The following is a 12,455-nucleotide window of genomic DNA, read 5'->3' as shown; positions in this document are numbered from 1 at the left end:
GACATGTGTCTTGATGGGCTTAGATTCTGTCTAAGATTTGATTAGGCATCTTTAACCCATTCCAACACAGTAATGATATTTCCAGCAAGATCCAGAGAAACAGTTGGTTTTTAGGGAAGCCAGAAACAAACTTGTTGACGTTCAGAAAAAACAGTGCTTCTGGCGAAAAAGAACAACAGACCACATTATTTGAGAAAATATCTAAAATACCAGAAAAATACAAATAACGATTAAGATTTCCTTGGATGTTCTTGTTATGTAATCATGACGAGAACTTTACATTTACTCAGGGACTTAGGATGAAGGTCTTTTGTCACGATACGAACTGTTGTAAAAATAATATAAATTGTTCTACACCTCCGACACTACCTTGAATTTAGCTCAGTTGTTGCGGGAAGTTTCTAGTGATGTGATCCTTTCTTCAACTACTGTTTCATTCATCGGGAGCAATAAAGCAACTAAACACCTCCTCCTTAAAAAAAAAAAAAAAAAAAAAAAAGTGCTAGCGACTGCGCGTTACTGTTTTGGTGTTTTATCATTTACATAAAACAGGACCAAAAAAGAAAGGGTAGTTATTCATTATCAAAGGCAAGAGCGGCACCACTTACGCAAACATAGAATGCTGATAATAATCGATTCTTTGTTAGGTTTTTGACTGCAAACGTTTTTACAATGACGCTTTGAAAAATCTGTCATCTTATAGGAGAATACCAACACATATTGTAATTGCAGGTTTTAGATGAGGATTGTAATTGCAGGTTATGGATGGGGTACAAAAACAACTGAATTTCCGTTTCGCGAGGATTCCGCTAAAAAACGTCGATTTTTCACGTTAAAAGATTAATTGGTGGTGTTGGTGAATGCTGTTAATAAGAGTGTCAGTAAAAATTATTTTTAGTTGGGGAAAGATTTCCTTGGCAGTTTCCTCCATTCATTTTTCTCGGTAAGAGTTATTTCACGTTTAGGTTTTGTTAGTCTTTCATCAATATTAGTTGCTTTTTACTACAAATTATAAATCGATCCCGACGTTTGACGACCCTTTTGTCACTGGAATTGTCCTACTCTGTGGATCATCCCAGTATCCCCAAGGGTCGGTATTTGGAGACTCATGGACCAGTTAATAGCAGTTGTAAATGTTAGTGGAAGGAAATATTGGTAGTCTTTGACAAAAAAAATGCGCCATATATATATATATATATATATATATATATATATATATATATATATATATATATATATATATATATATATATATAAAGATATAGATTTGTGTACATCATTGCAAAACTGTACACTGTCAATTTATTTGTCGTTATGTATGGTTATTACGTATTTTGTCAGAAGAAGAGATTTTATTCTTTCTTGTAGTGAAGAATATGACCTTAATAGTTTCGAAGCTATGTTAACGTAGTATAATTAATCTGTTAATAAGTCTTTGTCTTTTTGCATTAATAAAACGAAACATGAGCTAATTTGGTTTTAAATTTCTATTGTAAGACAAAACTGTATTTCTATTTTAGTCAAAAGAATAGAAAAAAAAAATGTAACAGTTATCCGTAGGGAGGGTAGTTTTAATTATTACAATAGCCAATGGTTTTTTTTTTATCAAGTAATACAGTTGCGTTATTTGGTGTGAATCTGCCTATTATATATTTTTCGAAAATAATTGCGTGTAATAAGAATTATAGCCGGGGGCAAATGGTGAGTCGTAGAGATGTGTTGCATAACAGATTCCCCGTTTTCTATAATTTTTCGTGCTTTTACTCTTCGTCCAATATTTCAATTTGAACTTGTCTGCTAAATACCCGCACAAACCTTGATATATATACTCGCTTGGTTGTGATGATATATAATTGTATACGTAAATAACGTCTATTATTTATTTAAACCTGAGCCTTGGAAGATATGCAAACTGAAAAATTATATAAAAAAAAGTAGCAGCCGATATAACTGGATATTTCAGACGCTGTCTGGAGCTTCACTGAGTTTCACCCAATTTGAGGGTAAGTGACAGAGCATCAAACTGCATTTCTGATCATTTGGATTACTGGTTGCAAAATGTGATTTCCTTAAATGCGTTAAAGTCAAGAGGTGTCGGAGATGATAAATAAGTTAAAAATAAATCAAAGAGGTTTGGTTGATTGTACTGCTCTTCAGTTATGGAGTACATCTGGGAAAGATTAACATTGTGGCCAGTGCACTTTCTTTTTATTGTGATTGTATGTGTGTGTGTGTGTGGGATGATAGAGAGAGAGAGAGAGAGAGAGAGAGAGAGAGAGCGTGAAGAATAATTGTCAGTCCTTTTATGAGGTAAAGTGGGAAAAATATCAGTAGAAAACAGATATTTGTGATTATGAAAACCGCTAACAATGATGATGGCAGTGTTGGTCAAACATGACGAATAATGGATAAAAAAAGTCTTCCAAAAGAGGAAATGTATTGGCAAACCTGAAAATAAAATCGACAAACAAAAATCGCAAGAGAAAGGGAAAAATGGTAATGGAGGATAGGAGCCCATTTTTTAGATTAAAACTATTCAATTTTTGGCGACGGGAGTTTGTTTTTCATACAGACAGTACTGTAAAACATTTCTGTTTTTGCGCTTCATTGTAATTAGTTTTATTTCACATACATAAAAAATGCGCATTTTTTTTGTCCAAATATACATTTAGCAGTCACGCCTCTGGGTGTACGTTAGTATACCCGTGAATTTTATTTTTCCTGTTTGAATGTATTTTGACTGTTATGTTTAATTTTATTATTCCTTTGGCCGTGCGTTTGATTAAAGGACTTCATGATATCACGATGACTCGTCCCGCTGCTAAAAGAATGATAGAGAAAGCATAATGAATCAAACTAAATTATTCAAAATATATATCACATATATCAACGCCACAGTATCACAAACCATGGAAGCCAGAGCACATTTACAGATATACGTGAAGATATAGATAAAGAATCTGATGTCACATTGTATGAATGTGCAATTGACGAAGGCAGATAAAACTTTGCATTTATAAGCTTTGCTGGCTGCTTGTATAACCATTGTGTAGAACTAGGTACTGTCACTCTTCACCCTAAGATCACAGTAATGGAGGCACTCGTTCATGTTCGGCTCCTTGGTATCAGTGAAGATGTGGTGTGTATTCCTGCTTGTTCGGTATGCGTATGGATATAACAGCAAATAGTAATATAATAAAGGAAGCGGTCACTGTCTTGCTATTCACTTGTCGTACCAAAATGGCAAGGAAGTTTCTTAGGTAACAAACATTCTACGGAACACTTCTGCAGGAAAGGGCACGAACGGAGCATCGGATATTCTATCCTGCATATGCTCTTGCCAGTCATATTATGTTGGTAGTCTCGGCCACCGAAGTGGGAGGTTCAGGGAAGAGTGTTCTGGAACACAATATAAAGCCGAGATTGATATGAACCATTAGCTGTCTTTTCCGTAATGAGGTGAAACTGGAAAGACAGGACGCGCTACGTTATGCCTCGATTGTTGATAACTATACCAAAATTGTTATTCCATTATTTCTTCCACTTTTGGGAACTGGACTGCCTCTTGTATTTGGTCACCTTTTCTGCCAGTCCATAAATTGTCGTTACCATTGCAATAAAATCTGCACATGATATTTTGCAAAATTATTTCTGCTGCATAGCTACCACTCAAAATGGTAGTACTGATAAAAATATTACAACAATTGTCGCTATTGACATAATTATTCACCACGAATCTTTTTACCCTTTTCGAGGGGGTTGGGTCAGAAGGGGATAATAGCCTTCCGATATCTCATCAGGTTTTAGAGATATGGTTGTTAACCCCATATCCATTTTTTAACTTCTGGGGGGGGGGGGGGGGAGTTAGTCGGGGGTTCGTAGGTCGGGAGTTATAGAATGGATGAAGCAGTGAAGATAAGCAGCGTATGTGAAAAAAATTGGAAGAGGCTTGGAGTTGAGCCATCCCTACTTTATGGAAGTGAATTACGGATAATGAATGCAATATTACGAAAGAAGGTCAAAGATGACACAATTGATTTTGTGTTATGCGTGGTGTATGAGAAATTGAAAGGCCATGAAATTAAATGTATAAAGACGCAAGTGTTAAAAAGCCTACTGTAGGCAAATGATGAATTTAGAGTGTTTTAAAATGGTTTGGTCATATGGAAAGAAAGAGGCCCGGAGGTTAGGGGTTAGGGTGGGATGGATATATATGTAAATAGGGCGTGTATATTGAAAGAGTTAGGAAGGAAGTTTCCCTTGAAGGTTCTGAATAGATGCTTTGACAGAGGCATTTGAAAGGAAGCGCCTCGATATCTGTGAAGAGCGAGAGTGCACCCAAGGTTTAGGCAAATGACGCAGTGTGTAGTACGTTTCGAATCACTACTCATAAACCCTAGATATAGGTGTAGCAAACGGCTCATTTTTCTGCGAAGCTTATCCACGGCTCAGCACTGAAAGGATGAGTGACGCTTTGGCCATTGCATTAATTTTTCCCTGGTGCCACCCTCGGTTCAAGGAAATTGCCTAATGTTAGATAATATGTAATATTATTTCTATTTACTTGAACGTTTTGATATATATATATATATATATATATATATATATATATACATACATACATACATACATACATACATACATACATACATACATACATACATACATGCATACACACACATATACATTCATGCATACATGCGCGGAAACACATACGAACGAATCTAGTTAAATAAGCAAAGCTGAACCTCTGCAATGACGTTAGTTTCGAAGGGAAGCCGAAGAGCATAACACTGAAAAAGATTACTTTTAGATTACAGAAAGGTTTACAGTCAGAATAACAACGTTTTAATGCCATTTCCTTCACACCCCAAAAACATATTAATCAGTGAAGGCTAATGAAACTGAATTAAAGCGAGATGCAGTAATGCCATCTCCAAGCAGTTGGAAAACATTCTCTTTTAAATTTACGAAATGCTGGAGTAAGAAGACTTCGTCTACCTATTTGCTTGTGGCAAAGAATATATCATTCCCTGTCACACCAGTTAGGTTCCTATTTTTTATTTGTGACGATATGTTGTAAAAATGAAGTAATACTAAGATAAAGTTAATTTTGTAGAATAGTATCCATGATTTTGGAATAATGAATGAAATTTACTTTCTCATTATTTACGAATAGAATCCATTTTGTTATAGGCAGTAAAGAAGACGTCTTAAGAATAGTTTTGAATTTAACTGTCTAATATAGTTTAGTTTCTAATAAACAAGTAACTTTTTTTATAATCACAAATATTAAGCCACTTATGCTTTTAATATCAATTTCATTAATATCGATTTCACCTTACCTTTCAAATAAATCGCACCCAAAAGTGATGCCACTGAGGTATACTTATTAAGTATAAATGCCCTGAAGTAAACTTCAGCAAGTTTAAAGAGACTCGTAATATTACATCGTCAAATGTCCACTTGATGACCAAGTCTAGTATATATAAGACAGATCTGGTTTCAGAAAAGGTTCGTGTATGACAGTTTATGTCACTAGCTAATGCAAATCCATAACCAGATCATAAGACTGATATACCTTGAGGTGTGGAGCTACGTCAGCTGATAGGTTGCCTGCATGTAAAAGACCCTTCACATTTATCACCTTAATGCTTCAGCAAGCAGTTTGCCCTGACCTGTGTAAAGAAGTCAGAGGTGATGGGTTGGTGTACCAGTTGCTGATGTAGCCTGGGTGCAGTACTGTCCGGTACGAGACCTCTCTGTTATCCCCATTTAGATGAGAGTACAAGGTGTCGACCTACTACTTCAGTGGTCAACGGTTTACATGCCCATGAAAGGACGTTAACGTTTGCATAAGTTTTAGTTATACTTTTTATTTATTGCGATGACCCCTGCATTCCGCAGTTACCAAATCAACCACTTTGTCCTCTCCCATGTTTTAAAAGGCAGCACTCTTGGTTTTATCCAGAAGAGAACCATTGCAAAACTGGCACCCATTTAGCGACATTTTGACGGGAACTTACGAGGTACTTCGAACACAGCTCTCGAGCGATTAATACCCTTTTAGGCAAACAATCAAAACGTCCAAATGGAAAATGTCAGTGGCTCCGATCGTTTCAGCGCGAGAGCCTTCCATTGCCCCGCTTAATCTGGTTTTCCACTTTGCAATCGACGAGGAATTTCACCTTGACTTTCCGGTTAAACTTTTGGTCATTCTCTTTTTCCCTCCTTTTTCGAGTGGGTGTTGGCGGGAAGGTCGAAATGTCAGGAAGGAAAGACCGAAAGAGAGAGAGAAAAAAAAAAGATTTCATGGAGTAAAGCGTTTTGGTTTTTTAGACGCTGATATATGTAAAATTAATTTAGATTTTTATGCATCGTTATTTTGTTGCATAAGAGGTGAACCGCGAAAAGACTTATAACTGAAGAACGGATCATAATAATGCTTGGTAAAATAATTATGCTAGTTTAAAAGTGGTATTATATATACATCCAGGTGTGCTACTGGTTGCAGAGTAGAGACATAGTAGTAGTATGGAAAAAACCAGACATAGTTTATATCCTCGTAGGCAAAGCACCATGGGAGTTTCTGTCCAGTAGTTGCAAGATAAATGACTCAATTAAATTCTCTTGCGGCTTTGATTGAGACTAGTATGAATTCTGCTTGTCAGTATAGTCAGTCAAGGTCATCCAGATTGTTGAAAGAGTGGTGGCATATCCAAGGGCCTCCAGATATGCAAGGAATAGTTTAAAGAAGTCTATACAAGACTGAATTCGGCTATTTCTGAAATGCTCTCTGGCAAGCCTCTTTTTTAGAAGTTCTCGATTGTTGTATACTTAATCTATGTTTCTAGTATATTTTCAACCATCCGTGACACAAACAAAACTTCAATCATTGCGGTCTTGTCGTTTGTAGGTACGTTGGTAGTGGGTAGTTTTCTGAAAATGCTGAACCACAGTATATAATGTCATTGAGAATTTCTTTAGTGAAGTCTGTCCAGCCACTGAACGTTTGATATTATATAAGCTACTGTGGTTCGAGTGTAGAGCTAGAAGTGATTCTTGTGTTTTGCCTTTGTGGTCGCATTCGTAGTCTGTCTGCATCTGAATCTTTGGTGGTCTAGTATTTTGTTCAGCTCAGTAAGTTGGGAGAGTAAGCAGAACAAAGCAACTGCTTCTCTTCTTTGATTTGGTAACTGAAATGTTTGTAATAAAGTGGTTTCCGATGTGTTAGGTATTCTCAGAACGCATTTATTGTTTCTCATATGCTTAGAGTGAAACATGAAAAACATTTTCCAGGGTTCAAACTGGAGGTTTTTAACATTTTGATGACTCCATGCCCCAATGAATTACCCAATGTGGTTCCATACCCCCTTTGCAAAGTCCATGTAAATAAATCCAGTTTGTTGAAAATATAACTTTATACACTTAGGTTAATATGTACTTTAGGTATGAATAGCTAGGAATAGAATATATAAGCAAATCAAAAGCATTTATAGTTTTCTGTAGTTCATTATTTACAAAATGTACCCAGTATACATTGACACATTAAAATCAAATATACACAAATATCCAGAGATCAAGCCCTATACCCCCAGCATGTGGTTTTCATGGAAAGTGGATGCCCCCTGTTCATTAATGGGAATGAGACAGTCAATGCGGTCTTTTACAGAGGTCCTGTTGATAAGAGGCAATTAAAACATATTAACTGATCGGTATTATCCATAACGCCATTGCTCTTCGAGCTCATCATTAGCTCTTTATACTCATGCATACATCTATTTTACAATACGCGTGCACGCCACACACACATACACACGCGGGTGTATATCTATTCTATAATATAATATATAATATATATACTATATATATCTAAGTATATATATATATATATATATTGTTACGTATAAGCCTGGCCTTGAAAGGACTACAATACGTAAACAGGAATAGTTGAGGGAAAAATAGAATGAACTACTTGAACTTACCGTAAAAGGATTTACAGTGATAATTTACTCTAGAGGAGAAGGTCGCCAGAAACTCAGCTAATTACTTTACATCTATTTATTTACAAGAGGCCCTTACTGGCCTGGAGAAAAGTAAATGCAGCGTGTCAACACGTTGGGACCCATATGTCTCTCACAAATGGATAGCTGGCTAAAATGTGATTCACGTAATAAAAGCTGGGTTTCGATATCTTGCGGTAATGCAACACTTGCGGGCGGACAGACTTGACACTGACTCAGAGGGGTCTGGAAAAGATCCCAGATTAGACAAGATAAAAGAAAAAGGACTTCTTCACAAGTTACGATTATTCAGTTCTCTAACACTGGGGCAGAGGAACTCTAATGTTTCACTGAGGTATGCACTGAAGACTTCATTGGTCTGGGACATCACACAAGGGAAAACATGCGGGCCATGAGGCAGTGAGAAACAAAGGGATATTCAATGGAGTAGAAGTTCGATTTATGAAAATTAGGAGGGAAGGAACTGGCAATATGCTGTTTCACAAGACGTACCTGGATGCCATGATCAGTGTGGACCTTTGTAGAAAATATGGCGTTCGGCTTTGTCTCAGGTCTGGGTCTCTTGGCGCGCCAGTACGCCGTTAGGCCTAAGGGGGAAGGCTGGTTGGAGACAGCCGTCCGAGGTCACGACTGGAGCTGACTGAGGACGAGGGCATGTGTTTTTCCTGGGTGTTGGGGGTCAGCTTAACCCCCCCACAAGCAGGGCAATCCTGGAAACAGAACATACAGCCAGCAGAGGGTTCACAGGAAAAAGAGCTTAAGATATAGGCCTAATAAGAACCAGTCTGCCTACATCCTTCCCTTTGGGATATGTCCCTAAAGCTGACAAGAGTCTATTTTCTCCCTTCTCGCAGGAAATTCCCTATCTCTGGCTGGCGTGTTTTGGTTTCCCGCCTAAAAATCAGCTGATATTTGGAGGAATATGGCTGCCGTTTTACAAATCAAATTAATTACTTAAATGCTGGGTAGAAGAAGAGATCAATAAACGTAGCAGCTCCCCCTGTTAAGAAGGCATTCACTCCCTTTCGGGCGTGAAGGCCTTGGCTTAAATAAGTTGATCGTCTCGACTACCCAGTTCTCCTACTCTAACTTGTGACCTACCTAACTTATAGGTGAGGATGCTAAGTGTACTAACTTATTGGAGTAATGTAGTCTAGCCTAAGTGATAACTACGGGTCGCCTGTGACGACAATCTACTCTACCCCTAGATAAGGTTACTTGAAAATTCTTTCTGCTACTACCCTAATGCCCTGGTACTAAATCCTTAGCCTAACCTACTCAATACAGTTAATTGGGGTCGCAATCATTCCAGAGTGTGGTACGCACAGCAGCGGTTCGGTGACTGAATTGTTAAAATACATTAGATGAGGTAATGATGCATGAGGATGATGAGTGGTTAGTGGACCAGGATGGAAATGTAATGAGGTAATTATATTTAAGTGAGGGTTAGTATTACAATTGCTAGGGGTTAGAGGGTTAGTTTACTGGCAGAGATCAGGCTGGCTACCTTCTCTGGGTAGGTGCCAGGATCACTCTGCAAATGAATGTGACACTGTAACTCGGGCACAGGTGTCAAGGAGAGCATGTGGCTCTTTTGTTAGTGGGTTATTTGTTATGTCCCTTCTTCTTCTTCTTATTCCTCCAGGGCCTGGCTATACCAGTCCTAGGAGTAGACGGAGGCACTGACTCTGGGGTAAGGCCAGAAACGCCGTCAGGAGCAGAGGCAGTGGTAGCCTGAGGGATTGCAGGAGAACACCCTACTTCGGTATCTGCAGCAACCGTTGTAGAGGTGGAACCTACTGCAGGGGAGGCCCTCACTCCGGCTGTGGCGACAACCGTCGTAAGGGGAAAACTCCAGGCTGACTCCTGGTCGGGCAGTTCCTGGTTTTCCAGAGGAGGTAGGAAGGTAAGGTCTGCCGGAGGTTCATCCTCAGGCGACAGAGGTAAGGGTGAAGAAGAATGATGGGCTGGAGATTGGCCATGGGCTGCGGTAAGCTCCATGCCTGTTGGAGGATCTCCTGTAGGAGGATCCTTGATAAGGTTAGGCGCCGGCACTAGCTCGGGGCCAGGCGCAGAGGTCAAGTTCTGTGGTGGCTCTACATCCAGGCTGGACGGAGCTTGGCACTGCTCAGTGCTGCCAAGTGGCACTGGCAGAGAGTTGAGGTCGACTGGACCTGTGGCGGGTACCGGAGGTGCAATACCTCTCAGTGTGCCCTTGGAAATGGGAGACAGAGGCTCCTGTCTCTTGTTGAAAGCTAAGCCTTGTGGAAAATGGACAGTGTCCGCTGCTGGTAGTCTGCTAGGGCACCTAGGCCAATTCGTGGAGTGCCCTAGTACGTTGCAGGTTTTGCAACGGAACTGTGAATGATCAATCTCCCTATTCGGCCTGTACAGGTGCACGGCACTTTCAGGAGGCGTTCCTTTTGGGACAGCACTAGTAGTGCTGGTATTGCGGCACTTTGGGAGGCGTTCCCTTGATTGGGTGATCCGGGATAGCGGATACACTGATGGATTGGGCGTTCTGTAAGGACGGACACGCAGGTTTGACAGCACTTAGGGCTGGTATTGCGGCACTTTTGGGAGGCGTTCCCTTGTTGAGTGTTCCGAATGATCACTGACCCTTGTACATGGACACACTAATTAATTGGGCGTTCCGTAAGGACGGACACGCAGGTATAGGGCTACCTGTACGGCCTGTACAGGTGCACGGCACTTATGAGGAGGCGTTCCTTGTTTGGAGCACTGGTATCGTGCTGGTGTGTCCCGTCGGACGACACTAAATGCAGTATACTCAAGTATACAGAAATTAAATGGCACTGCTCGTGGCAGAGTGTAATGGTGGAGGAGAGAAAGTAAAAGGTGTCAAGAATTAGTGGCACTGTAAAATGGTAAGACCTGATGTGCACGGGTGGTGGCCAGTCCTAGACTGGTAGGCTTCCTTGTCTGGAAGTAATGAATTTGCGTGGCACACTGTGCAGTTTGTGCTTGCGGTATATGCAAGTCTTTTGGGATAAAAATGGAAAAGACCACTTGGGCAACGACAGGTAATGGTAATTTGAAAATGCTCAGTCTTTTGCTGAAGTACTCGATAAATGAAATAAATGCTTGCAAAACTGCAATGGACACAGGCGCGTACGTATCACGCTCAGTGTAAATAAAAGACACAAGAGACTAAAACAATGTTAATTCTGCATGCGTGTAAGAAATGGACGTAGTACTCTTGGCTTCGTGAATAATGCGTTCTCTCTCTCTCTCTCTCTCTCTCTCTCTCTCTCTCTCTCTCTCTCTCTCTCTCTCTCTCTGAGACGGTGAACAATGATATATGACAAACTCCCTTGTATTTAATTGAACTAATACTTTTAGTTTCAATACGACGCACTTGCGTTAAATTATCTACTTACGTTAACGTTTAATGAAAGAATTGCTTTGGAATACGTTTTATGAAAATGATAACGCGCTCGCAGTGAACGATGTTTACGTTAATGGCAGCGGCTTGCGCTTATATGAAATGATTTGCGTTTTCATATGAAATTTACACTGATGTGTTTTGCGTTAACAATTCTTGAAAATTACTCTACTTTTAAGATTTACGTTAACTTTACGTAAGGATACTAGGTCCCTGTGACAAGTGAAATGACGGTAAGGATTTTAAGATGAAATGTTTGCAAACATTTGTAAATGGAAAAGGTTACGTTTAGTACGAAGTGAAATGAAACTTTCGCTCAGCGAGTTAGTGAGCGATGCTAGGTGAAACGTGTGAGCGGGTTGGGCAGCGTTTCGTTCAAACAGCTGATTCTCTGTAAACGCGGAGGCGATTTACAACACGAAATTCTAATTTCTTATTCAAGATGAATTACGTTAATTTCTCTGGCAGAATGATAGATACTAGTACCGAGATTAATATTATTTACGTTAAAACTTCAAGACTTACGTTACTTTGCTTAAATCGTTGAGATAATGCTTAAAGGGATAAAAAACATGGCTGCGCTTTGTGAGAAACGAAGGTTGGTTGAGATAGCGCATGTGCGAAAGCTGACGAAGCTGGCTGGCTTAGCGATTACCAACACTTGGAATGAAACTAAGTTAAAATGAATTCCCCTAACATATCACAGACAAAAGAATTGTACACTTCTTTTGCCGTAACTATTAGTAGAACGCTCCTAACTAGCTAGGCTTTCTAACACAACAATAAACCCTGGCAAAGAACTTCCTAGTTTGATCTAGTACTTTCTGGCATCTATCTAACACGTGCTCGTGTCTCGTCTTGTAAGACGAGAACAATGCAATATAACAGAGAATTCACTCGGCGCTCTGGCCGTTACAATAATAATATTTCAAACTAACACTCTTTTAAACACTTCTAAAATAAATACTTAAACGTACCTTAAGCTAACATTGGTTATAAAATAATCATTTTATATGAATGGTATA

This window comes from Macrobrachium nipponense, chromosome 3, assembly GCF_015104395.2.
Source record: "Macrobrachium nipponense isolate FS-2020 chromosome 3, ASM1510439v2, whole genome shotgun sequence".
NCBI classification, from domain to species: domain Eukaryota; kingdom Metazoa; phylum Arthropoda; class Malacostraca; order Decapoda; family Palaemonidae; genus Macrobrachium; species Macrobrachium nipponense.
Note: the sequence above shows the minus strand (reverse complement) of the source record.